Below are 10,512 nucleotides of genomic sequence, written 5' to 3' on the forward strand. Positions count from 1 at the left end.
GCTGTTCTACACCTTTGAATCTCCACCTTGAGTCCTTTCATGCATGGATGGAAGAATCTGGAATAAACCCAATCAGCGGCCACAATGCCCACAACGATGTGATGCTTCCGGAACACTCAAGAACAAAATTCCAAAATATTAGCAAATCAAATACAGAAGAGTATATGGAAAACAGTAATGTATCAAGCCCAAGCTGAATTTATCCCAGAAATCCAAGGATGATTTACTATTAGAAAATTATAATATTCATCATTATGACAAATTTGAAAGAAAAATTACATGATAATCTCAACATGCACAGGAAAGTGTATTATAATTCAATCAATATTACATCCAAAATGAAATTTTGAAATAGTGGATGGGAGATCTTTCTCTATTTCCGAGCCTCTTGTTCTGTCTCTCTATCTTTCGAATAAAAAACTAAGTTTTTATAGTTAAAAATATGCACATTGGAGTGGGTATTATGGCACAGGGGCTAAGCCACCCTGGCACCAGCATCCCAGCCCCAAGTGCTGGTTTGAATCCTGACTAAAGTGCACATGATCCAGCTCCCTGCTAATGCGTCTGGAAAGCAGAGGATGGTGGCTACAGTACTTGAGTTCTTGCCACTTCAGAGACCCAGATTGAGTCCTTGACTTCTGGCTCTAACCTAGCCCAGCCCCATCTGCTATGGGCATATGGGGAGTGAACAAGCAAACAGAGGCTCATATTCTCTCTCTCTCTCTCTGCCTTTCAAATAAACAAATAAATCTTTTAAAAATATGCACATCGCTTACACATTTACCTAGTTATGTATTTGTGTTCCAGTGTATATAGAGAAAGATCTTCACTACAATGTAATTTTTAAAGAGTAAAACTGAAAAAAACAAAATCTAAGCACCCAGTAGTAGGCGACTAAGCAAATATAATGTGGTATGTTCTTGTGATAGACTCACACAGCAGGTAAAAAATAAATAAATGATGTCTACCTCCAATCCGTATTAAACATATTTCAAATATGTAACAGTAAGAAAAATTGCAAAATGATAGGTACACTATGATATCATACATCTAAATTTAAACACAAAGATGCTATACTGTGTTTGTCCGTAAAAATAAATAAATAAAAATGTTTCTTTAATGTTTAAATGAGAGACACACTGAATTCTTCATAGACCAAGTTTTGGATGATGAGTCAGAAAAGTAAATGAGATGGGGAATATTGGTTTAGCTATTTAGGTGTTTTTCTTTTAAATTTTGTTTGCTTGAAAGTCAGAGTAACAGAGAAAAGGGGAGAGAAGAAAGAGATAGAAATAGAGAGGTCTTCACCCACTGGTCTGCGCTGCAGGTGGTTACACAGCCAGTGCTGGGCCAGGCTGAGGTCAGAAGCCAGCAGCCTGTTCCAGGTCTCCCAAGCAGGTGGCAGAGGTCCAATCAGTTGAGTCATCTTCTGCTGCTTTTCCCAGACCATTAGCAAGCAGCTGGATTGAAGCTGAACAGCCAGGACACTAATCAGCGCCATATGGGATGCCTGAATTACAAGCATCCTTACCCTCTAACCAAACGCATTACTTAACATCTTTAGCTTCAACAGCAATATCTTGGGCCTTAAGAAAGCTGAGATAAGGTTTTAACTAGCATCTGTTATTTCTATATCAGGAAAGTAAATCTATTTATATACTATTTTATAATTTTCCTGGATTTCTAACAATTTCTTAAAGTAGGAGCAGAGGAGTCACGTCCATGTTGTGCGAGTTGATTTTTTAGGTTTGCCTGACACCTAGTGGAATGACTGAGGTCCTTCAAAAGACTTAAAATATATACAATAGCATTCTATTAAATAGAAGATTAATATCTAATATTTAACAATATCTACTTAATAATTTAAAATGAAGACAAATTAGCTTTGTATATTGCAGCAGATGCCATATCAAGTACTTCCAGATACAACGTCTTGTTCATTAATTTGTGCAAAATGCATAATGTCCGCTCTGTACTGGGCATGTATCATATGATCCCTGCTCTTTGGAATTTGTACACTAGTAGGAATTAAGTTATTAAACAGATTGTTATATAACTGAATACAATTATAATTTATATTTAGAGCTATGGAGAACTTACAAGAGGATCCTTAATAATGGGAAGTTTAGGAAGGGCATCTGTGAGGAAGCTGTGAGCCAACTTCCAAAGAATAAGTAGAAAGATTTTGTCACATAATGCAATGTAATTAATTAAAAATAAAAAAATTAAACATAATAGAAGAACTTCAAAAAAAGAGAGTGAGAAAATGAATAACAAAAAAAATTAGGGGCTGGCATTGTGACACAGTAAGTTAAGCTGCTTCCTGCTGCTTTAAGTCCCATTGCTCTAATTCCAATCCAGATCCCTGCTAATGTGCTTGGGAAAGCAACAGAAGACAGGGCAAGTGCTGGGAGCCAGCCATGTCAGTCTAAGCAGCAGCACTTGTTAGCACACACAAGATCACTAGTGGAAGCAGGCCTGGTAGAAGATCATGGGGCACTCCCCTGCTAAGCACAGCTCCTGATAGTGAGCCTGAGACCTGGGGCTGGGAACAGGCTTGACCAGGCTGGGCTGTGGCACCACCTGTCACATATGTGAGCTGGATCTGGGGCAGGCCAGGCAGGGTCAGTCCACAATTCACACTGGCATGAATGAGGCCACCATATAGGGTAGAGGCCAGGCTGGGTGGATTGCAACACCCACCAGTTCACATGAGGGCTAGGGATGGGCCAGGCCGGACTAAGTAGCTGCACCTACTGGCAAGAGCTGGGACTGGGGGCAGGTTGGATTAAGTCAGGCTGAAGCATCTGCTGATGAATGCCAAGTCTGGAAGCAGGTCATCTCAGACTTGGTCACAACAGCTACTGGCACACACAAGATCCGGGCCTGGGAGCAGTTTGGGTAAAGAAACGGGAATTTCTCGCTGAGCTGCTGTTTCCACTTGTGAGTGTGAGCTGGGACTGGGGGTGCTCCAGTCTGGGCTAGGCTATTGCACCCACTGACCCACAAGAGAGCCAGAATGGGTATGTGCCAGCTGAGCTAGGTGCTGACAAATGCCAGGACTGGGTGCAAGTCATGTCAGACTGGAATGCAGTAACCCCTGGCAGGCACAAGATCCCAGGATGGGAACATACCAGCATAGGAGCTGCAGGGACTCCCCTGCCAGGCTGTGCTTATCACTGGTAAGCACAAGAATCGTGGCTGGAAGTGAGTCATATTGAACAAGGTAATAGCATTTGTCTGTATACATGAGGGCTGGGTCTGGGAGCAGGTTGGGCTGAGCTATACCTTAGCATGAATGGGTGTGCACAAGAGACAGACAGGATATGGATTAGGTTGTGCTAGGTTGTCGCAGAGGCAATACATGCAAAAACTGAGACTGGGGTAGGCCTGGTGGAGGTTATTGGAGGTCACCCCAACTAGACTGCACACTCATTGGTATATGTGAGGACTGGATCTGTGGTGGGCTGTCTGGGCTGGGCCAAGCCACAGCATCTATCAATTCATGTGTGATATGGGGATGAGGCAGACTGATCAAACTGACCAAGTACATTGGTATGTATATCGCTGGTACAGTGTCAGATTACACTTGACTCTGCACTGGCTGGCATGCAATAGTTGGGTCTGAGGTCACCCCAGACAAGATTTTGGGGGAACATCCAGATTGGACTGCTGGGCTCAGAGCCTGGCCACAGGGAAATAACAGGATGTGTGGTCTAACCTTAGAGTGCTTATATTGATACTGGGCCCTTTTGGTTGCTGATGCCCGTGCAGTGTCCAGATACACAAAGAGGACATGATGTGATGACCAGCTCATCTGGGCTGATGCATGTTGGCTGTTTGTGATAGGAAGGAGAGCGGGGCAGGTTGGATGATTCTGCTGGACAAGCTTTGCAGCATGTTCTTAGGTCTGTGGATGTACTAAGGTAGACTTTGTCAAATAATAGACCTTGGAAAGATTTTCTCAGCCCTGGAGCAATGAAACCAACAACTTCTCAGAACTATTTAAACCACTCAAGCAACATTCTCAAAACACTCTTGCCCAGGAAGACTCTAAGGTGTCATCAAATGATCACCCCCAGGAGCTGATGTAATTTGACAGTAAAGAGCAGCCCACTCTTTTTTCCTCCCCTGCAAGCACAGGGGAAAAAAAATAAAACATTTGTCCCACCCACCTTCCTTCAAAAGTGACCCTTTTTGCCCTAATCAGAGGCCCACATGGATGTGCATTTCTCTCAACTACATAAACAATATTAATTTTTTTAATTTTAAGAAAAAAGAATAATAATAATAAATAAAATGAAAAAAGACACTCTAGTTCCTATGGGAAAATAAAATGGAAGAAGATGAATGCAACTTCAGGAAGAAAAATTAGGACCAATTGGGAGACTATTTCAGTAGTTTGAACAATAACTGGTTTTGGCTCAGATTGTAGCGGTTATTTTGAACACGTGCTTCAAAAGTAGATTCAGAGATTGTGGATGAATTGATATCAAAAGGCAGTCAGGGATGAAGGACAAGAAATCATTGAAAATGATCTGATTTCTATACTTTACAACTGAGTTAAGATGAGAAAGAGTAAAGAAAGAATAGGTTTAATAGAACCAGGCTTCTAATATCAAAGAATAACCAAGAGATATTTAGGTATTTATCTGCAAACAAGTTTTCTTCACAATCACTAGACTGCTGTTGAAGAATGGCAAAAGCTACACAATGGAACAAAAAAGGCGCAGTATGCGAAGACTGGGTATCTTGGCACAGTTTTCTTTTTTCAAAAAAGTTTTTTATTATGTTTACATAGTTGAGAAGGATACATGCCCATGTGGACCACCGATTAGGATGGGAAGGGTTGAGGAACAAGAAAAATGGATGAAACCACTGTTTCTAATTTACTTTTTCTTTTTCCTGTGTCTGGAGGAAGAGGGGGGTGGGTGAGAAGGGGAGAAGCTGCACCCAGCATCCTAAGCACCTCAGTACCCAGGGATGGGGAACAACCACTCAGTGTCATCCCAGGGTTCTCTATGTGGAGCATGATCCAAGGGTCCTGCTTGAGTGGTTTCAATAGTAATGAAATGCTGTTAATTTCACTGCTCCAAGGTTGAGGAAATCCTTCTAAGGTCTGTTGGCTGACATGGTCCACCTAAGAGTCTCCATTTGCCCAGATACTTCCTGTCAATGATTGACTGGGAGAGTTGTCCAATTTATTCTGCCCTCCAAGCTCTGCTATGGTACTTGATGTCCTCTGTAGGTCCCCAGTTGACTGCCATATTCCCCATGTACATTCAAGAATGCTATCTAATACACAATCCTGAGCAGCTGAGGAGGCCCAGTTCTGACACATGTACTCCACGGTCAGACCACGGAGCCTACAGTTCTCCCTGTGGTTGGAGTTCTGAGTCCAGTGGTTCAGTTGGGGGAAAATTCCCTAATGACACCTCGCCAAAGGCGATCCCAGACCTGACTCCTGTATGTGCTAGCCAGTATGTGTCCAGCTCAGTTCATAACCTTTATCACCCTACACACAATGATGGTTGCAGTTGCTGGGTCAGTCTGTCTCTAGCCCCATCTCTTATGCAAACCAATAAATACTGTGGCCCAGCCCAACCCTACCCACCACAAACTCAACCCTCACATACACCAACAGGAACTGCAGCCCATTTGGAGAGACCCACAATAATCCCACTAGGCCCAACCTCAGCCGTAGTTCCTATGGATGACAGTATATGCACTTGGCTGGTCAGACATCCCATTTGGCTTTTGTACACACCAATGAGTTCTGCAGCCTAGCTCAGCCCAACCAAACCCACTGTCGAGTCCATACTGATGCTAGCAGATGGTACTACTTATCCAGTCAGGCCCACCACCATCCCTTGTTCCCATGCTCACCACTGGGAGCTGCAGCCCATCAGAGGGGTGCCCACAGTTTCCCTATTGGGCCCACTCCCAGTCCCAGATCTTGCACTCTCAAGGCGGTTCTGCAGTCTAGATTGACATAACTTGCCCTTATTCCCAGCACTTGCCAGCTGATGCTGTGGTGAAGTTCAGACAGCCTGCATTTATTCTGGGCTCATGCATGCACCAGTGGATAGGGTCGCTTAGCCCAGTCTAGCTCTCCCCCTAACCCAGCTCACATGCAGGCCAAAAGGCATTGTGGCCATCACCGCCTTTAGTCAAGTCGGTCTCCCGTCTCAGTTCTCATACTCACCCAGAGCAGTGGTCCAATAGCAGGATCCTTACTGTCCCCCTACCAGGGGGGACAGTGTGCTGGTGGGTGCTGTGGCCCAGTCTGGCATGGCCTGCCTCACCTCAGCATTTGTTGGGGGGTGCTCTAGCCTTGCCCAGCCCAGCCTGCACCCGGTTTCAACTCACGCTGGTGGTTGGTACAGCCTAGCCCAGGCCAGCCAGCCTGTCCCGAACATAAACTGGCTGTTGTTACAACCCAATTCAACCTGCCTTGCACCTTATCCTAGTTCTCATATCTGCCAGTGAGTGTTCTGAACCGGCCCAGCCTGGCCTGCACCAAGAACTGACCCACACATATGCCAGTGGGCACTGTAACCTGGCCTGGTTTGGGCTGCTCCGAATCTTGCTTTTTGTGCTCACCTGCAGTGACCACATCCTGACAGGGGTTCCCCAAATCCCTCTATCAGGTCACCTCCCAGTGGCAGATCTCCTGCACACTACTGGTTTCTTGGCCCAGCCTGACACTGCCCACCTCCTCTCCTGGCAGGAACAGCAGCCTTGCCCAACTGGCCCACACCCAGACTCAACTTTCTTGTGGTTCAGTGGGTACAAATACCTGGCCCAGCCTGTCCTACACCCTTCCTGGCTCTCACAAGTGCCAGCAGGTGCTGGAGTCTAGCGAAGTCTGGCACACCCCAGACCCCATCTATGTTAACACCAAGGTATACTGCAGTCATGCTCAGTCCAATTCGCCTCCCCCATCCTGGTTCTTGCACTCACCAATGAGAACAACCCAGCTGTGGTATTCCCTTAGCTACCCCACAAGCCTGCACTCCCAGGCCTGGGCACATTTTTCATGGTAAACTGATTAACCAGCAGATGAAAGACCAGACTAGGTAGTCTGTTTTTATGAAGGCTGTCCAGACGTGTTGGAGTCTCCCCAAACCCTGAGAGTTTGTATGATGGAGCTGCTGTGTTAGCGGAACATCAAGGCCCTCCACTAGCATTTCTGCCCTGGCTGGTCAGGGCAGAATCATTTCCCTCATCAGTGCTTTTTAAACTCCTTTTTGCATGAGATGAACCCCAAAAGATACAAATTTTACCATAAGGGTTTGAGTTCCCTTCTAATTAGTATTAATAAATACATATCAACTAAAGATGATGAATGCGAAGCAATATTTGAGAACTGTAGGCAGCAGTCCATTGATTTGGGTGACCAGGAAAGTCAGGACAAATTATATAGGAAGCATAGATCAAGTAAGAGATTTTGCTCTTTATTTTAAGATTAGCAGGAATTCAGTCCCCGGCGGCGTGGCCTAGTGACTAAAGTCCTTGCCTTGAAAGCCCCGGGATCCCATATGGGCGCCGGTTCTGATCCCGGCAGCTCCACTTCCCATCCAGCTCCCTGCTTGTGGCCTGGGAAAGCAGGAGAGGACAGCCCAAAGCTTTGGGACCCTGCACCCGCTTGGGAGACCTGGAAGAGGTTCCTGGTTCCCAGCTTCAGATTGGCGCATAGTGGCCCATTGCGGCTCACTTGGGGAGTGAATCATCGGGAACGGAAGATCTTCCTCTCTGTCTCTCCTCCTCTCTGTATATTCGGCTTTCCAATAATAATAAAAAATCTTTAAAAAAAAAAGATTAGCAGGAATTCACTGAAGGGTTGAAATAAAGAAAATAGCATGATGAGATCATTAATGTTTAAAATTTAGAAAATTATATAAAATTAGCACAGAATTAGGAAGTTGCCCATATCTGAGTTTTTGCTAGTATTTTAAGAAACTACTGTTAGTTTTGTTTTCAGTATAATAGCAGTGTGTGGTTATGTTTAACAATGAAAAAGTTATTTAAAGACTTACATGCTGAAAATTGAATGGAGGAAATGAAAACTGGAAGTCATTTGCGTGTGAATTGATATGCATGAATGGAGGTAATGAACTATTACAGAGTGAGAAAAGTACAGATCACCTTACAACTTCAGGAACTTATCAGGTAATGTAGCTAAAGGCCAAAAAGATGAGGAAACATTAAAAAACAAAAACTGAACATTAACTTGAGAAGTAGAAGCAAAGTCAGAACAATCTTACGTCACAGAGGTAAGTGGAAGACAGGCTTCAAGGAGGCAATAACACTCGTACCGGACTGGCATGCGGTAAATATTCCAAAATACTGCCATTATGATGATGACAATGATGATGTAGTGATGATGGTGCTTGCAAAAATAAGTGGTGCAAATGACGAAGTAATGATACAAAAAAAGGTGAATGCAGAAAAGCCAACAATGACCTTTTTTTAAAGGTTTATTTATTTTTTATTGGAAAGTAAGATTTACAGAAAGAAGCAGACACAGAGAAAGATCTTCCATCCACTGATTCACTCCCCAAGTGGCCTCAATGGTCAGAGCTGAGCCGGTCCAAAGCCAGGAGCCAGGAGCCAGGAGCCAGGAGCATCTTCCAGGTCTTCCATACAGGTGCAGGGTTCCAATGCTTTGGGTCATCCTCTGCAGCTTTCCCGGACCACAGGGAGCTGGATGGAAAATGGAGCAACCAGGACACAATCTGGCATTCATATAACATGCTGGCATTTGCAGGTAGAAAATTAACCAATTTAGTTTTCATGCCAGCAGCCACTGGTGACTTTTAAAGAGGAATATCTTCCTTGTAGAGGTGAGAAAAAAAGTTATTAGAATGTTTTGGGGGTAAATGAAAAGTACAGATATGAAGATGATAATTAGAGATAAATCACTTGAAATAATTTTTAGAGTTCCGTATTTTAATTTTCACCTACTTGAAAGGCAAAGCCGGGCCCGGGGTGCGCATTGTTTAAGGTCCTCGCCTTGCGCACCCTGGGATCCCATATGGTCGCTGGTTCTAATCCTGGCGGCCCTGCTTCCCTGCTTGTGGCCTGGGAAAGCAGTTGAGGACGGCCCAAATCTTTGGGACCCTGCACCCAGGTGGGAGACCTGGAAGAGCTCCTGGCTCCTGGCTTCGGATTGGCTCAGCTCCAGCCGTTGCGGCCACTTGGGGAGTGAACCATTGGAAGGAAGATCTTCCTCTCTGTTTCTCCTCCTCTCCGTATATCCGCCTTTCCAATAAAAATAAATAAATCTTAAAAAAAAAAAAAAAAAGAAAAAGAAAGGCAAAGCCATAGAGATAGAGATCATCTGTTCATTCATTCACTCCCCCAAAAGGCCTGCAACATACAGGCTGGCCCAGGCCCAAGCCAGGAGCCCTGAATGCCATCAGGATCTTCCATGTGGGCAGTAGGGTCCAGCCACCCTCTGCTGCTCCTCAGCTGCTGTAACAGGAAGCTGGATGGGAGGAGTAGCAACTGCGACTCCAACATGTGGTGTAAGTATACCAAGAAGGGAAGGTTAACACTCTGATACAAATTCTGCCCCTCCTCAAGATTTTTGACTGAAATGAGAAGGAGATAAGTAAAGCAGTGATTGGAAGAGGGTTGTGACAGTGAATAAAGTCAAAATTTCTGCTGTGGCAATTTGGGAAGAGGTTGCTTAAAATTAGAGAGACCGAAGTCTGCTTAAATGCTGAAAAGGGAGCAGACACTGGACCTAGTGTTTAAGCCACCATGTACACCAATGCTTGTATCCAAGAGGGAGTGCCTGGATTTGAATTGCAGCTTCCTACTAACACAGACCCCGGGAGGCAGCGTGCAGTGGCTCAGGTAGTCGGATTTTTGTCGCCATATGTGAAGTCTGTGTTGTGTTTCTGGCTCCAAACCTCAGCCTGGCATTCTCTCTTTCCTTCTCTCTCTTTCTCTCTCTATGCCTTTCAAAGTAAATAAACAAACATCATAATCCTGTGGAAAGGGGGAAATGGTGGTGTATGAAAGGAATAAACATTATGTATTGTAAGAAGGAAGATGGGGCGGGATCCAGAATACAACATAATAATTGATCTTTGATGTTGGTGTTATAAAAGCAGAGAAAGAGATGATAAAGTAAATATAGCAAGGCTTAAAAGGGTCTTTCCATTTTCCCTCCTCCAGGAAAATATTTCTCTTGAATATTTTTGCTAACTCTTTAGTATCCAAATCTATGGAATTTCCTGCTCTTCTTTTGTGTGTGGGTGGGTGGGAAATATTTAGTAGTACAGATCATTTTTTTTCTTAAAATTCTCCTCTCACTTTTCAAATGTATTCAAGCAGATTCTTTAAAAAATCTAAAAATGAAAATGATGAAAGCCTATGCATTCTAAGTTAAGAAAAGCAGATAAGGGGTGGGCATTGTGAAGGCAAATTCAGCCACTGCTGGAGGCACCAGCACCCCACATCCGAGTGTTTGCTTCATGACCTGGCGACTCTCAATTCAGT

Source organism: Ochotona princeps, chromosome 2 (assembly GCF_030435755.1).
Source record: "Ochotona princeps isolate mOchPri1 chromosome 2, mOchPri1.hap1, whole genome shotgun sequence".
NCBI classification, from domain to species: domain Eukaryota; kingdom Metazoa; phylum Chordata; class Mammalia; order Lagomorpha; family Ochotonidae; genus Ochotona; species Ochotona princeps.